Source organism: Mycteria americana, chromosome 7 (genome assembly GCF_035582795.1).
Source record: "Mycteria americana isolate JAX WOST 10 ecotype Jacksonville Zoo and Gardens chromosome 7, USCA_MyAme_1.0, whole genome shotgun sequence".
In the NCBI taxonomy this organism is placed as follows: domain Eukaryota; kingdom Metazoa; phylum Chordata; class Aves; order Ciconiiformes; family Ciconiidae; genus Mycteria; species Mycteria americana.
This window is the reverse complement of record NC_134371.1, coordinates 54,656,688-54,673,558: the sequence shown is the minus strand read 5'-3', so window position 1 is coordinate 54,673,558 and position 16,871 is coordinate 54,656,688.

Below are 16,871 nucleotides of genomic sequence, written 5' to 3'. Positions count from 1 at the left end.
ATGTGGGATACTGTGTGCAATTCCGATCACCACATTACACTACAGAAAGGACATCACTAGGATGAAATAAAGCACTAGATGGACATCAAAATGTCTTACAATTTGGGAGGATAGGTTATTCATTCTGAAGAATGATTAGTCAGCTTCAGCATTTGCAGGTTTTTTAGAAATGATTTACAAATCATCATAGTGTTATAGCTCATCCTAAGAGGAAGGGCACAGATTGATGACAGGCTGATACTGAATTCAAGTGAAATGTTAAATTAGATATTAGAAAGTACAAACAGTCATTCAGCTAGACAATAAAATACTTTGCCAAGGCAGACTGCAGCAGTTCTGTTTATTTTAGGTCCTCAAAAGCAGGCTGGATTAATTTAGTGTGATTCTGCAACTTTTAACAGGCAAACATCCTATTAACTTACCAAGAGTTCTGCATGAAAAATACTTAGAATTGAACTCATAACCGATTAGATTTTTAAGGAGTTGAAAAAAGGTAAGAGAGATAGTTCATACTGACATCAAGGGCATGTGTAGCTAAAATTCCTGCACAAATTATTAGAAATGGTGTTGTAAGAGGCTGTAACTCTGAGTGAAGTATGTAAGCACATGCTTAATTTGATACATAGTCAGACTTAGAGACATGGTCAGTGAAACCCCTCAATTAAAGGTAAGCACATGCTTAGGCAATATGGTAAACTGCAGGCAAATGCACAAGAGATTTGTAACTATTTGGCAAGGTTTTTTAAGTTTGCAGTCTACAAACTTCTCATGTATTCTACAACATGTATAGGCCCAAATATGGAAAGACAGAATATGCATACATTTATGTTCCTACATGCAAATAATTCCAGTGTTAAAGTTGAAAATGTGCCAAAATTGGTGTGGCGACTAGATCTTTAAAGACAGATTTTAAAGCATTCAGAGTATTCAAAGTACCACCTAGCATGGATTGACCATGGAAAGCAATGGATACTTAAATACCTAACGCTTCAAGAAAAAAAAGCCATAATTATAAAAAAAATTAACCAATTAAATACCTTTGAAAAAAGTACCCAGTTACACTTACTTCGTATCCTTAGATATCTTTTGACCTCTGGACACTACAGGCTAAAATCTTTCAAAAAAATATGAAAACACAACTTGGTGGTGAGCTGTTATACCAAAGTCTTTTTACAAGAAATGATATAAAACATTCTGTCTTCTAATATTAATTGGAAGTAACTATACGCAGAAGTTGCTAAAGTGACTTAAATCACGCCTTCCTCTTCAATTTCAGTCTTTAGGAACCTAGAGATTTTCAGACTTTTTTTTCAGAGAAAGAAAAAACAAGTTAAAGATACCATCATATGTGCTTTTATATTAAATTACTGCATAGTCCTATTAGTAAATGTATGCTTTATTTATAAACACCTGTAAGTTGTTTATAAACAACTTGCAAAAAATACACAGATAAATGTAAAGCTGTTTGTCTGACATTCACTGCATTGGAAAGTGCTAATAAATCAAATAGTGTACAAAGAACAGGTTTTATTTCTTTTTACAAACTAATTATTGAGATGCTGCATGCAATCAGTAGATATGATTTAATTTATTTTGGGGGGTTTTAACTAGTTCCTGCTCAGTCAGGGCATACCAAAATCTTCTGGCAATAAAGCCTGGATTAAAAAAAAAGCACTGTCTGATATATTTGGCACTTTGACCAGCAGAAATTCTGTGAGAACAGCAAAAGTGAGGCATCACAGAGATGCAGGGAAAAATTAAACCCCCAAACCTCCTAAAATCAAGGAAAAGAAAAAAAAAAAAAACCAACAAAAATCCGAGAACCTGAACTAGAACTGAAATATATGTAGGACATACAAAGGAATAAAGAATCAAATAAAAGGGATGCAAATGAAAGGGAATGGAATTTTCTAGAGAGATGGAGGGTAGCCTGGGGGAAGCCTCCAGAAAAAGAATTGCATGAAAGTGTTACAAAAGAAGAGGAAAGGTCGAAAAAGAAGTCAGTGAGTAACGAGAAAGCAGAGAGGGCACAAAAGCCATAAAGCACAAAGATGAAAAAGATAAAGAAAGCACTTTCTTTCCTTTTTCTCCCCCCTCAAGGTATAGTTGCCCTCTAAGAATCTTTTTTTCACTTATTTTTATTTCTCCAGAAACTGGAAGATTGGACTATGATGGAAACAAGGGTTAAAACCCGTTTCACTTTTACCCTTATATCTTTGCATGTAAAAATTAAAACTCTGAATTCCAGAGTTGATTGCTGACAAGCTATGAGGCTGCTTTGCTTGAATGCTTAAAGGCCTAGCACCCAAAACTTCCAGTGTCAGGGACTTCGAGCACCCATAAATGCCCCCAATCAGCTCCTACGTGACAAGGCATCTGCATTTAAAGCTTTTCAGACAAAGACACTTAGATTCCTTTGCCTCCCATTCAGCGTCTCCTGAACATCACAGACAGTGCTACGTCTAACACGATCTGCAGAAGGACTTATCAGTACTGTTGTAAAACATGCTGGAAACAAAATGAAAGAAAACTCCTTGATAGCAAGGGAGGTTTTGCAAGTGAGTAAAACATTATCTCACTTTTCTGAAGCACCTGTTTTCATAAAGTAAATTGTTTCTCTCTCTCCTGCTCAGAAAGGCACACTCGACTGACTGCTCTTACAATCATTAAAAATTGTAATGTTTTTACAGTTTTTCCTTCCTTATCAGTTTGGACTTTCAAGTTCTGTAAGTCCTATACATATATGTAGCATAGGATAGCGTATGAGCACTAAAGTGAGGAAACCAAGCTAGATAAAACAATTTCTGTATTTAAAAAGACAATCCTAGAAGTGTAAAGATTAGTTTTATGTACTTCTCATTAGACTTCAGCAGGAATTTGGTTTTTTCCACCATAAAGACTTCCCAAAGCTCTCCATGAAAAATCAAGGGAGAGCTGTAACAAAAACTAACACAGTGGTTTGGATACTTCTCTGTTCTGTTTCTGACTAAGGACTCACACCCAATTACCTACATCCCAGAAAACATTTTAACTACCAAACTATCACATAGCCAAAAGGAAAAGAGCATTCCAGACTATTGGCTAAAAGACTTCAACAAAAGTTCAGCCAAGCAAATGAATATACAGAACTGCCACATGCAGTAAGCCAATATATTCTCATGAAAAAGTATTGTAGCTATAGATCCCAAATCAGTACTCCTTTATGGTCCTGTGTAGTTCTCAGATTTCTATCATCTTTGGGGAATGCATCATCAGCTAAGCTCCTCACAAGTATTTTAGCAACTCTGTGCCACAACAGATAGAAATCACTAAAAACAGACACGCAGATTAGAAGAATGACCACAGTAGACATAAAGAAATGATAGTTCAGTTCAATGTACATCAGCTCTTGGACGACAGAAGTGGAAGTGGTGACAGTACACTGAGTAGAGCAATTGTTAACATGCCCACAAACATCCCATACATTTCCTAGGTATTCTCTCAAGGCATTACACTGTGCTACTTGGTTCCTAGAAAACTAGGCAATTAATACATTTATTTGATTGTTATTGATATGTATTATGCCATGTTGATTGATTTCACTAAGATTTATTTCTCCCCTACAAGGAGGGCTGTTTCCTGTAACAGTATCACAACTAAGTTGTCTGATACTAGCCAAATAGAGTCATGGTGTTTTCATGGAAGGAAGAAAAACTCTTTATCAGAGGGACCAGAGTCCCTCAGACAGATCCATTGAGGTTTTTGGCTGGTTCAGAGTTACTTAGGAGGCTGAAAGGAAGAAAGTGTTTGGCAGGCTGTAAAACTTACAAACAGCTATTTAGACCTGGAGCTCATGAATCTAGTAGAGCTGATAAGAATTTAAGTCTTTTCTCTCAAACTTAAATCAGAGTAACAATGTATTCAGCACCTATATTAAAATAGGATGAAATAATATGCAGACTGTATACTTTGCTTCAGTTTACTTTCCTTCTAGTTCTTCTGAAGGCAAAAATGCTTTTGTTGATGGGTCCAGTCCTGGGAGAAAGATGCACCAAAACTAGCAGCACAAAGGAGGATCCTATTTCAGCTGTAAATTTGTCATCTGTATTTGATGTGTTCATTAAAGCTGTTCATTACATCACTCTAAATCTCCATGGTTCCAGCCATTTTGGGCAACTCTGAAATGGCAGAATGAATTTTCACTGTGTCATTCTCCACGCACTTCCTTCTAGAACTCTAGATTTCAAAGTTTAATTTTATAAGATCTGCAAGACAGACACTGTGACAGGAAAGGGATATTTTGAAGAAGAACATGCTATTAGGATCCCAAGGCCTCTTAAAAAGTGAACGGTCAGTGTCCCAGAAGGATGAAAGAATACATTTGATGGTGGATGGGTGGATGTTCTGTTTATCGTATGAAAAAAACGCCTCTTCCTCTGAGACTTCACAAGCTGGAAATGCAGTTTCTCTGCTGTCTGTTACACTTGGGTACTTCTGCTTAAATTATCCATTCCATAGATTCCTTCTTGTCCTAACTTGAAGCTTGTCACATTAAGACATGATGGAACACTAACGCAAGCAATTTTTATCTAACAGATACAAATGGTATTGACTGCTATCTCCCTAAACTTCCTTTTCTATTGGCTTAATGTAAACATCTCCAGTTAAATATCTATGAAGTCATAGATATAAATTACATTTCTGAAATGAATACACAGACCATTTACATTCCCAGATATTAAAAGCAAAAAGGATATTGCAAACTCACAATATTAATATCTACATAAAATAGGTCACTGAACTTAATGCAGAAAATCTTGCATTGAAGGTCTGTGCAACTCACTCAACTCCTGTCCCTGAATGGGAAACAGGGATCATTATACAGATAATGCAGGACAACAGTGATTCTCAGTAAACAGATGTAGATCAGCTAGTAAAAATTCCTTCATGTTAGTCAGGATGGCTAAGTGAGAAATTCCGCATTATGATAAGTTTTGTCACAGCATAGGACAGCAGTTATGCCTTAGAACCCTGTGGAGGGAATGAAGACAGATTTCCTCTTACAGCTATTATAAGAATGTGCTCCTCTAGGCAAGTGAGGCTTATGACGTTTTGAGGCATCTCACGTTGGTGAAAGAACATTCCAATCTCAAATCTCAGTCTCAAAGATAACCCCAGCTCAGCCACACAGCTTGCCTGCTAAATAAGCCCCAAGAGAATTGTGGTGATCCCAGCTAGAGAATACTAAAAAGGAGGAGGAGGAAAATTATTGCATTAAAAGGCATATGCATAAAGGTGCTGTCTATTGACTTTCATTTTACAAAAATATCATTTGAAAGCATTTTGCATTTCATGTAAAGGTGCTTTGGTATAAACACAGTACTTTTTCTAATCCTTCTGCATTGTCAAATCATGATAAAAAGTTGTGTTAGTGAAAGTGGAATGGAATAGTTAAAAGCATAGCATAAACATATACCTTTTTTTTTCCCCTAAACTTTTTTTTTTTCCTAAAAAGTCAGATCATCAGAGAATTTCCTTAGCCCATATGTCCACAAGTTTCAACTAGACTGGCATTTCTATGTGAATTCGGTTTGACCCAACTGGCCTACTCCTTGCTTTATGCTGATACTACAGGGCTCATATTGTACCTCTTTTTAACATGGAATTTTTCAATTTCTCTCCAAACCAATTTCTCTTTCCACATTAAAGAATGGAACAGAAACTGTACAGCATATACTAGAAATAAACACAGACTTAAATGCTAATTATAAGAACAGGGTTATATATTAACTACTTCTGTTTTCAAAATTGCTGTGAAATATCACGTTATGCTTTTCATTAGGAGTGATACTAGGCTAAAAGTACCACTATGTTGATGGTACTTTCCCATCTGGAGAGATGAAAAATTTTAGAAATACTCAGTCAGACAAAAGTCTAATTCAGATTTTATTGCTAAAACTTCCAGCCAGCACAATGTACTTTAAGTTACTATTTATATTTTTAACAATTCTTCTTTTATGAGTAAATGGGTAAAATACTTGCCTGAAATAAGTTGCATAGAATAAAGTACTTAAATATGACTGGCGTGACTGGCTTTTTACCATCAAAAGAGCTGACACTTTACTTTAGCACTGGTTCAGAAAGCACCATTCTTTATTCTGATGTTGGTCCCTTTTTGGCCCTAATTAAACAAGACAGTCCTGTAAAGTGTCTTTCTACTTTGTGCACATACATCTACTGATGTTTGCATGTATAACAGCAGCTTATGGCTCAACAGCAAGATACTCCGGATTGGAACATGCATACGATTCCAGATATCAAAGTTAGCTTTAGTTTGACTTTGTGAGATTCTAAAAGCAGCTGTGCTTTGTTGCACTTCCTTAGATCCCAATAGTGATTTAGTTCTGAGGATTATATATTTGTCTCTTATGTGTCAAAAGTCTTATCCCTAGTGACATTACAACTCTGTTTTTGTATTTAATGTAAAAGCATGATAGCTTCACATTGATGATTGTCAGCAGTTGCTATTTATCATCTGTCAAAAGTTTTCCTCATGGGAAGACAGAAAATCAAATGGATTATGGCTGTTTTTTTAGTTGCTTAAAGGAATCTTACATGACACAGGCTAAAAAGAATGGTGAAACTGCTCCTGACAACCAAGTTAGCATTCATAGCAATATGTGATTTTATGTACATCGCAGGAGAACTGTCAGCCGTCTTGACAAAGCAGTACATTTAAAAATGCTGTATCAGTTCACTCATCTGACCTCTTGGATGCAAGATCACCTGATACTGTAGTTGCGTATTTCTAAAACTACTTACAGTATTCTCTAGAAAAAAAAAAATGTGAAAAACCAAGACTGCAAATAAACACAACAGGTGAAATATCTAATAGTAGATGGTAAAAATGTCTAATAACTACACCTCTGCAATATCTTTTGGTTAAGATTTTTAGAACTAAGAGGGATACACTCTCCAAAGAGAGAAAGAAGAATGAGGGAGCCAGCACCTGCAATAGGACTTGTCTATGCCCCAAAGTTGCTTCCCTGCCCTTATACAACTACTAGAGCAAGGTATCCTTTCTTGAAAAAATAAGGAACTTTATCCTGTTAAAGGTGTTTTCTCCAATATGGCTGGAGAAGAAATTAATGAGAAGATACTCATTTAGACTTAGTCACCTCCCTACTTGCATCAGCAAACACACAAAGTTTGATCACAGAGATAGCTATGAATATTACATAAAACTTGAGCAAATTTTTCTGGTTATATCTAAAAAAAATGAGTCACAAACATTGAGACATAAAAATGTCTCATCTTTTTGCCCGTTTAATGCTTTAAAAATATGTCAATTTGTACACAGAACTGTAAGATAATAAAGTTAAATGTACTGTCTGTTTGTTATTTACTCAGACTGCCTGGAAATATAAGGTATTTAAGAGTTGGAGTTAAAGCTCCTAGAGGCACAGTGGTTGATTCTCAAAAGCTTGTAAACCCATGAAATGTAGGAGCTAACTGCATTATGAATAGACTCTTCATTCAGCCTGCATTCTGGGAACAACCATGAACCTGGTTCATGTTGTAATGCTGTGAAAAAGGCTATTTTAATGACATTTCATTTGGAATCCAAACTACAAAAGTGGTTTGCTGGTCCAGCATTCTCCATGATCTCCTTAACCTGTTTCAGGTTTGATATCCTTTTATCTTTAATAAACCTACTGAAAGGGATTCGGTGTTTCACAGATAATTATGCCCCACCTCTAATTTCAGTACATTATAACAGATAGATTAAGGGAAATTCAGGGAAGCAATAGGGATGTAAATGACATAAAATAGAATAAAAGATTTAAAATTCAGTCTTTTTAGTTTCACCTTATATTGTCAGATAGAGAAACCAGCTTTATTTCAACCTTAATGGTCGTGTGGAGATTACTGGTCAAAGTGCAGAGAATATAAAGCTCCTGTTATAGAAGTACTTCTGAAAAACCTGAAGCTTAGATCTGGGCTTCCACCTTCTTTGAAGCTTATTATGAAAACCTGTTCTATGACAAACGTCCAGATAATGATACACTGTAACAATACCTTGGGTTTCAAGAGCCATCTTACAGACTTGTGCTGCACTGTACCACCATTGGAATTATACCTTTTACAATATTTTATGTCCTTCTAGAGTTGTTAAAAGTGACAAGAGTCAGAATAGCTCTACAAATCTGAGTTTGAAAAAAGTGACGTATCCTGTACATGGCCACAGAAGGACAGTGCTAATATTAGGTTAGTGAACAACAAAAACCCAATGATTAAGCTCATTAGAAACAAAAGGATGTATATCAGCAATAAATTTAAGTAATGATTTGGAGTCTTACACACACACCCCCGCCCCGAAAAACCCCAACACAGATGGGGTGGGTCAAAACTATAATTAGGATTTAATACTATGCCTGAGCCAGGTTCAGTGCCAGGCTTCCTTTAGATTTACACTCACACGTTGTGGAAAGGAAAAATGGATTTTTATACAAGACAAAAGGATTGTTCTCAGAAGATGCAGCTTTTTTTTCCCCAACTTTAGCATAGGTGTTCTGCATTACTTAGGGATACACTAATTTTACTTCTCTCTGAAGCCTTGGTAAGAGCGTTCTCTTTCTGTGTAGCCAAGTTTTGAGGATTCAGTAGTAATACACAAGGCATATAAATACTATGGCAATGAGTACCATCAAGAAATGTAAAAAAACCAGTGTGACTTTACGCTTTGTCTGCATTTACTAACTGAGCTGGAGGATTTTGATTTCCCTGTTAGATATCCTAATACTTGTAAACAGGAAGAATGAGAAAAGATGTATTTAAACACCTTTGAATATCTCTGGGTGCCAGTGACAGACAGAAAAGCATTTTGGGGATGAAAACATGGCAAGCCAAGGAATTTCTAGGTTTCATTAATTCTTTTCTTTAGATGGATCAAATTTAATGATCTATTTAAAATTCTAGAATTGAATAGGCCTCTTCTTGACTATCAGACCTCAGATTAAATCAACTTTGCTAGCTGTCTAGACTGTATTTTCACTTTTTTCCCCATCACATTCACAGAGGTAACTGCACATGTGTGCATGGTTATCTACAATGCACAGCCTCACATACACTGGGATTTTCATGTACACGCAAATTGCAAATTACAGTGGGGCTATGCACTGATGCATAAAATATCGTTATATGTAAGGTCACATTCAACACATGCATGGATTAAGTCCAGCAATCGCCATTTTTACATTAAACAGTCATTGCTGGAAGCCCATGATTGCCTACCTATGCTCAATACTCATTTTTAGGGCTCACTCAGATCACATGACTCTCTCAAATGGTGCCTTTCTTTTAGTAAAGCTACGGGCAAGAGACGACTTGTCCCATCCTTGCTGGGGGCTTTCTGCACAGCAATAAAGCTGGGAAGAGCACTACAAAAAAGGCAGTGCCTGTGGGTGTGAGTCTGTGGGAATTAGTCCATTAAGAGAGCTATCCCTAGGCAATTTTTTTTTTTTTTCCAAGCTCTGTTTTTCATGCTGAACAGTTCCTTTTAATGAGCACTAATGTCCACTCTGATCAATATCTGTAGCAGAAAGCATTACTGTCACTTTCTCTGGTCATACCCAAAATAAAGGAGAGAATTTCCAGTATTTTTTTTCGAGCAGCATAAGAATTCCAGCCAACCACTTCTTGACAATGAAATATGGAGAAGCAGAATGAACATAAACACTCATGGATCTTTCTCCTCGTGATGGCCCTTCTTAATTTCACGACAGCCCTGTGATTGATACTGTCAATATCCATGACACAAGCCACTTCTCCCCATTTGTCAAACTACAGCAGAGCAGCAGCAAACAGCTGGGAACACACATGTTGTTATCCGTAAGACTTACTCAGCACAAAGGATTTTGAAAGCATTTTTACAGCAACAGACAAAAAACGAGGAAGAAAATTCACCCTTAGGCCTACCCTTTTTTGTGTGTTAGCATTTTTTTAGGAATCCATGCATGATCATATCTCTTGCTAAGAAAACGTTGATACTTATTTTCAAGTTCTTGTATGAAGACTTTACCATTTTTTCCCACAGACAGAGGTGTTGAGAGCAGTGGGATGTGATTCCCTGTCATGAGAGACTGGTTGCTGAGTGGAGTAGGGGAAGAAGGACCACCATAATTCAGAAACTTGGACAAAGAAATCATTAATCCCCCCCTCTTTCAGCACTACCCTGCCAATCGTGACAGGCTTCATTGATCACAGCATTACACACTTCTGATCCTTGTACCAGTCCTCAAGCGTTGATCGCACTGAAGAGAAACGGGCATCTGACGAGCTGCTCAGTGCCAGCCAGCACTGCATGACTGACAGAAGAGAAATACTTCATACACCAACCAAGAATCTAAAACTTCTACTGAATTCCATTTGTTGACAAAATTATGCCATGATCCTGCTATTTCCCACGCAGTTCATCAGTTTCCAAGGCAGCAACTTCTTCCTCGGGAAGTCTCTGGCACTCACAATGTAACATTGACCACAATCAGCACAACCAGAGAGGAAAAAGCTTGGTCTCTCACCCTGAAAATCTGCCTTAGATTTATCTAGACCCCTCTTTAGCTAATTTCTCTTCACCTAATACCGTCCCACTTCCTTTAAAGTCCTCCAGTCCATTCAAATTAAAGAATTAAAGATAGGACAGAGATGGAGGGTCCTTGATTCCTCCAATTACTTCAAGCAGTGACGACCTGACTTACAACAAAAGGAGGGAGTACAGAAGCAAAGGATATTCCTCTTGGAGGCTTTCTGACATTTTGGGCAAGCAAGAAATTAATATCCCAGGTGCATTTGGGGGAAGGGGAAAAAAAAAAAAATCCATGCTCAAAGCCTGAGTTAGCATTGTCTGAATTCAGATGCACTCATCATATGTCTACATGCTTCTATCTGATGAATTTAACTTTAAAGCATGTCAAAGGTAGCATATTTTGTACTTTTGCTTGTAAAAAGAAAAGGAGAAATGGAAAATTTAGCAGATACCATAGCAGTTCCAGAGACCAATAGCATACTCCTATGCAAAATAAAGCATGTAACCATCTTTAGTTACCGAACAACTTTAACATATACAAGTTCTCTGTGCTTAGAGTATCTTTCCCAATAACAATGACATTCCCACTCTCCTAGCCATCACTGAAGGCCAGTAAATTTATATGTTAATATTGAACAGTAAATTCATTCACTTTCAAAAGTAAACTTAATTCCAAAAATTTTCATGTGCCCTGTCTGCAAAGAATTTAAATTAATGTAGTTTGCATAAATAAATATGAATGTCAAGAATTCCAAGCAAGGTCTGGAATAGTTTTATGTTTTTGCAATACATTCATACTCTTTGCTGCTACATTGAGAATAGACTGTTTTTCATTGCTTCATTCAAGATCAATTTTTTTTTCCTATTATCATCCTTACCACCTCCACCTTTTAAAGTGTCTCTTTTGCATTGACTAGTGGTCTAACAGGACAAGCTCGCAGCCTTCTTCAAAGGCTGTTTTCCGGTATTGTTTTGAACAGACAAGAAGCAAATAGACGTTACAATTGTTCCTCCTCTAGCAATCCCTTAAATACCCTTCAGGTATGCTTTGTCCCCCAGTCTAGTTAGCTATTCTGCTGGTGCTTGCACAGCAATGACAGACTGCCTGCGTAGTCTAACCTTGTCAGCTGTTTCTAATTACTGCAGCAGTGCCGCAGACTCTGCTCTCTCTGTACGCCTACCAGACTGGTCTCCTGGGATTTACCAGTCCCGCTGATAATTGTCGTCATTCAACCATAAACGTTTAGAGAAGCATCTATGCCTTTAAGAGTCACATCTACATATCTTGACACAACATGAAACTGCACTGTGGGAATAACTACAGTTAGGTTATCCAATAATGACTCTATGCGCAGGATGTATTTATGCATTCCATACTCAAATGTATTTTTATACTAAAGTAATTAAGACAGGGACACAACAAAGTCCTTAATGTCTAATTTTTTGGCTCAGGTTTGAAGTTCGTAATTCTCTGCCTTCCCACCTCCTGTGGTTTTACTCCGAGATGGCTAAAAAGACAGAAGTTCCTGCTTTCCTGTTTAAATGGCACCAAAGAATGAAAATCTGAATCCTGTGCCTACATAACTTCCACCACATGGGGAGCAACATCTTGTAGCACAGATTTCTGCATTTTGTTGTTACTGAATCTGAACCTTGGTCCCCTTGCCTAACAACAATTTGGTCATAGTCTTTATGGTAGTGCCCCATGTGCTTAACCATGACTATGTGAATGCTCCCACCAAAGCCAGTGGGACTATTTAACCTTTGTATTATTAAACACATGTATCAGCATTTGCGACACTCCTTACTTGAATGTGCTCATTTGGCTCATCTCTACTAAAAACTTCAAATATAATTTGTCTGACAAACAGTTCTGACTGCAGAATATCTATAAGTAGAATTAATTCCTCAAGTGTATTACTTAAAACAATGCAAAATAATTCTTCTTAAAAAGTTTTAAACATATGGCCAGCCAAAAAAATACTTATTTGTGCACAGCACCTCTCAAAACTGATCATGCTTTATACAGAAAACAGCAAAACTACTATTTAGGGGCCTGAGAAGAGGTTAGTGTCTCCTAGACGCATTCTGAATACTGAGTCTCCCAAAGCTGTTTTCATTAATTAAGGCCGATCATTTAAATCGCAATATTCTTACGGATCCTGTGACTTATCAAATCTTTCTAGCCATAACAGTCCCCCAAGTGAATTTAAATTTGCTTTTTCTGATTCAATTTGAATACAGATAATTTTGATACAAAGTAGGTTACTATTTTCAAAAGTATATTTTTATAGTTATGATTTATTAGAAGCAGTAGGGAATTTAAATTTATGGATCAGTTATATCAAGTATTTAACTAAACCCATGAGAGTCCTGAACACTATGCTGCTAATCCCAAGATAAATATTTTAATCCACTTTTCAGCAGAGTCTTAAAATAATGCTTCTTTCAACATGTGTAATTTTATCATTCATTTTTCTCTGAATAGAGTTCCATGGATGAATTAGTGAAAAAGCACAACTTAGAAAGAAAATCAATAGTTCTCAACTGAAGACCACTTACAAAATACAATCGGGTAGTAATTGATTTGTAGCGAAATTTGCTATTTAATTCTCGTCACATGTAACTGGAGTAAAAGCATGCACAAGGGATTATAATTTGTCTGTGTACTAATGCTCCCAAGTGTATCACCTCTGCAATGATCATAGTATAACTCCAATAAATTAAATAAAAATTGAAATGAGCTCAGAGCTTGCCAAATGCACCTTTTGCTAATGACAGCAAGTTGAGCTTTGGCTGGGATTTACCACTGCCTTTTATTAGAGAGCTGTTCCATAGCAGGGGAAAAAAAGGGGAGAATAATGATATAAATTGGGTTCAGCATATATGTGCGTAGAATAAGATAATGATTTAGTGTTTCCTCAGAAGCAAATGGGTCCTATATTGCATAAGTTGATGATAGCCATTTATCCACAGGAGAAATCCTCTGTGGTAATTCTAGAGGGAACTGGATCACATTAAACCAATATTTGAAATTAAAAAAAAAAACAAAAACAAAAACAAAACCACGCAAACAAAACACCACCACCAGCTATTTATTTGCAGTTGTTTCTTGTAATGTTCACAACAAAAGCACAACACCTGACAAATGGCTTGCTATTAGAATGAGTTAGATACAAACTTAAGGTCACTGTGTTTTTAAAAATGTTTCTTCTCCTGCCTAAGTTGCTGTAGTATAAAACACACTCCCAAGACCCATCCATTAAGCGCAGTATTACATTATATTATAATCTTTTGACCTAACACCTGCACATCTTTAATTTATACTTTGTGGCTCAAAAGGTGCAGCATATCATCAAGGTCACTTAGAAAGGTTTTAACTCAGGGTGCTTTTTACAATAAATTAAAAACTGTAGTGGCATAACAAACACCACTCTTGTAAATCCTGAAGGAGCCCATACTTCTGCATGTTTCAGTACACACTGTTCTTCCCTATATACAGTATTAGCAAACACTGTATGTTAGCAATACATTGTTTCTGAAATCAAGCATTCAAAAATAGGAGATACCAGAAGTAATTTGGATTCAGCTATTTTGTGTATAAGCATTATAATCCTTGTTTTAATTATTTAAGCACATACTGTTTTTCTAAGAATTCCTGACCCCATGTTTAGCATAATTGATATTTATTTAGAAAGTGGGTATTCTACATTTTTTTTATCCTTATAGTTCCATGTTAGGACTGTAGGCTAGCTAGACCTTACTAATTTATTTTCATCAACAACTTCTTTTTAGTTCTTTCCACCACTCTAGAATCTGAGTTCTTTACAACTTCATTCAATGTCTTGACGAAATAAGAGTTGGTATTGTCATTTTATAGTTAGTAAAACAAGGCACAGAGGAACTCAGTTTAACATTTTTTCACTCATTTTAGATGTCTGATGTGAAACGCACAATGCTTTTCAGAGGCTGCAGCATGGGAGCTCATGCTGCCCATTTGGAACTCCTCACATAGATCACGTATAGGGAAGGGTAGATGTCGTTCACGCCATACAGCTCAAGCTCAGCAACTAATCATGTCATACTACCTTTGCTCCACCCCTTTCTATTTAAGTCTTACCACTCCTCTGTATCCAACCCAGTCCGTCTCCTTCCCATCAGTAAGAAACTGGAAAGCATGGAAGGCAGTCAGCTATTGGGTGTATAAGCGATTAAATTACAACCCTTAATAAATTGCAACTCATCAGCTGATTGCCACTTCCATAACTGGTCACCTTCCGTTTGCAGTGGTAGGAGCACAAACACACAATGAACTGAAGCGGTTCAGCTGATGAATGGTAACTCATCAAGCCAAGGAAACTCTATCATCTGCTGTCATCCCTACATCACCTAAAGTGACTGTTCCTAGTGCCTCAACAGCCACTGAGAAGCAAGGACCCAGCTGCTGCAATTTGCAGCCTTTTCACACACCTGAAGCCTGGTACTCACCAGTGTGATCCATACAGACTAAGTCTTTGAGAAATTTACCTCCAATTCCTTCAACTACTTTCAAACTGCGGATCTTTTGCTTTTAGCACAATCAGCTTTGGAAGGTCTTTCAGTTGGGCAGAAAAAGATGTGTTTGATATCATGAACCATTCTGCCAGATGGTGTTCAAAAGCATGGAAATGCATAGGTTCCTCCAGAAAAGTCTGCAGCTTTTAAAACATGAGAACATTTTCCCTTTAATTCCTTCTTTCAGAAACAATTATTTTTGCTGAAATAATTGTAAAAGAGGTGTCATGAGAGCCACAGAGAGAATCCTAAGTTAAATTAGCAAACAGGATATTAACATGAAAATACTAGGTGATTTCAACTCTAGCCATAACCATCATTCTCAGCAATGAGAAAGAAAAGGCATAAGAAGGGTAGTATTGCATGATAATATTACAGTCATGTCACATGATACTTCACCAGAATTTCAAAAACCATCAGAAAATGGATTCAGGTATGAAGGCGTTTGTCACAGACAACAGAGGAAGAAAATCTTTCAAAATGGTCTGAGATTTTGGCTTCCTCTGGCTCATCTAGTGCTAATCTCTCCCAACAAATGGTCTGCTATATTTTATAGTTAACCACAGAGAATTTTCTCCTGGAAAGCATTGTTACTTACTTCAGGCAATGTTACTACTCAAACAGTTATGCAAAGAGCTCCTAATAACATGTGAATAGACAGAGAACCCTATTGTACGGACAAAGAGATTTCTAATAGTGAATTACTGTGCACTGGAAACTTTTCTAATATTGCATGAGTTCTTTCAAGCAATTATACTGAAAATGTTGAAAAGACACAAATGTTTTGGTCAGCATTAGTGTTAGTGGTTTCCTGTGATGTGGCGTTTGTGCCAGTAGTACAGGTTCAGTTTGCAAGTCAGATCTGCCTGGAGGCAGTTCCCACTTAAATGCCAGCCCCTGGATATTTGTTCATATTTTCCAAAATGAAGAATATAGTTATGGTAAATTAAAAATTTTGGTCATTTCCACACTGAGTCTTTTTTGTATATATGAGGGTCCAACATTTTTCTCTCTGTCAAACATATAATACTACCAACCTCTCTGGAAGGCGTGACATTTCCTCTATTGAGAAGCAGCTTGTATTTTCACATAACTTGAGCATAAGACCCATGTAACCCATGCAGCAAGTATAACAGTCAAAGTTATGAAACCAAAAGTAACATTCACTTCAATGCCAAGAGTCTATTCAAGGTTTCACCATGAGTTTCACACAAATTCCAAAATAATGAGGTTACTTATAAGAACGTATACAGACTGTTCAAAGAGGTTGCGTTTTCATGCCCACATACCCCCAAATGATAAAAAGAATGGAGTTTTGTGAGTGGAATCCTGTAAATAGGTAAGGACTGGTACAAAAACGAAACCAAACCAAACTAAAAAAACCAAAGCAGTGTGCAGTTATCTTTGCATCAAAGTACTATTATCACATGCATAGGTCTTAAAATAAAGACAGAGATGTTGCTATGCAGTTGATGAGAGCGAATCCCACATCATTCCTCTCTCCGGCAATGTTTCACCATGGTAAAGGCACTTCATATTTCTAGAGAAGGGAAAGTGTAAAACACTTTTACATCATCTGAATTCAGGAACGCCTCTCAGTGTAGCTTCAATTAAGGATGTTACAAGGGGCTCCCTGCATCAGTTCAATGACCCACTTAGCCTGCACTAAAGTTCCTTATTCTATGAGGTGAAGGACTAAAAAAAGACGTAACACTTTTTCAGTCACTCAGAAATATGCTTTCACAACCAGTGG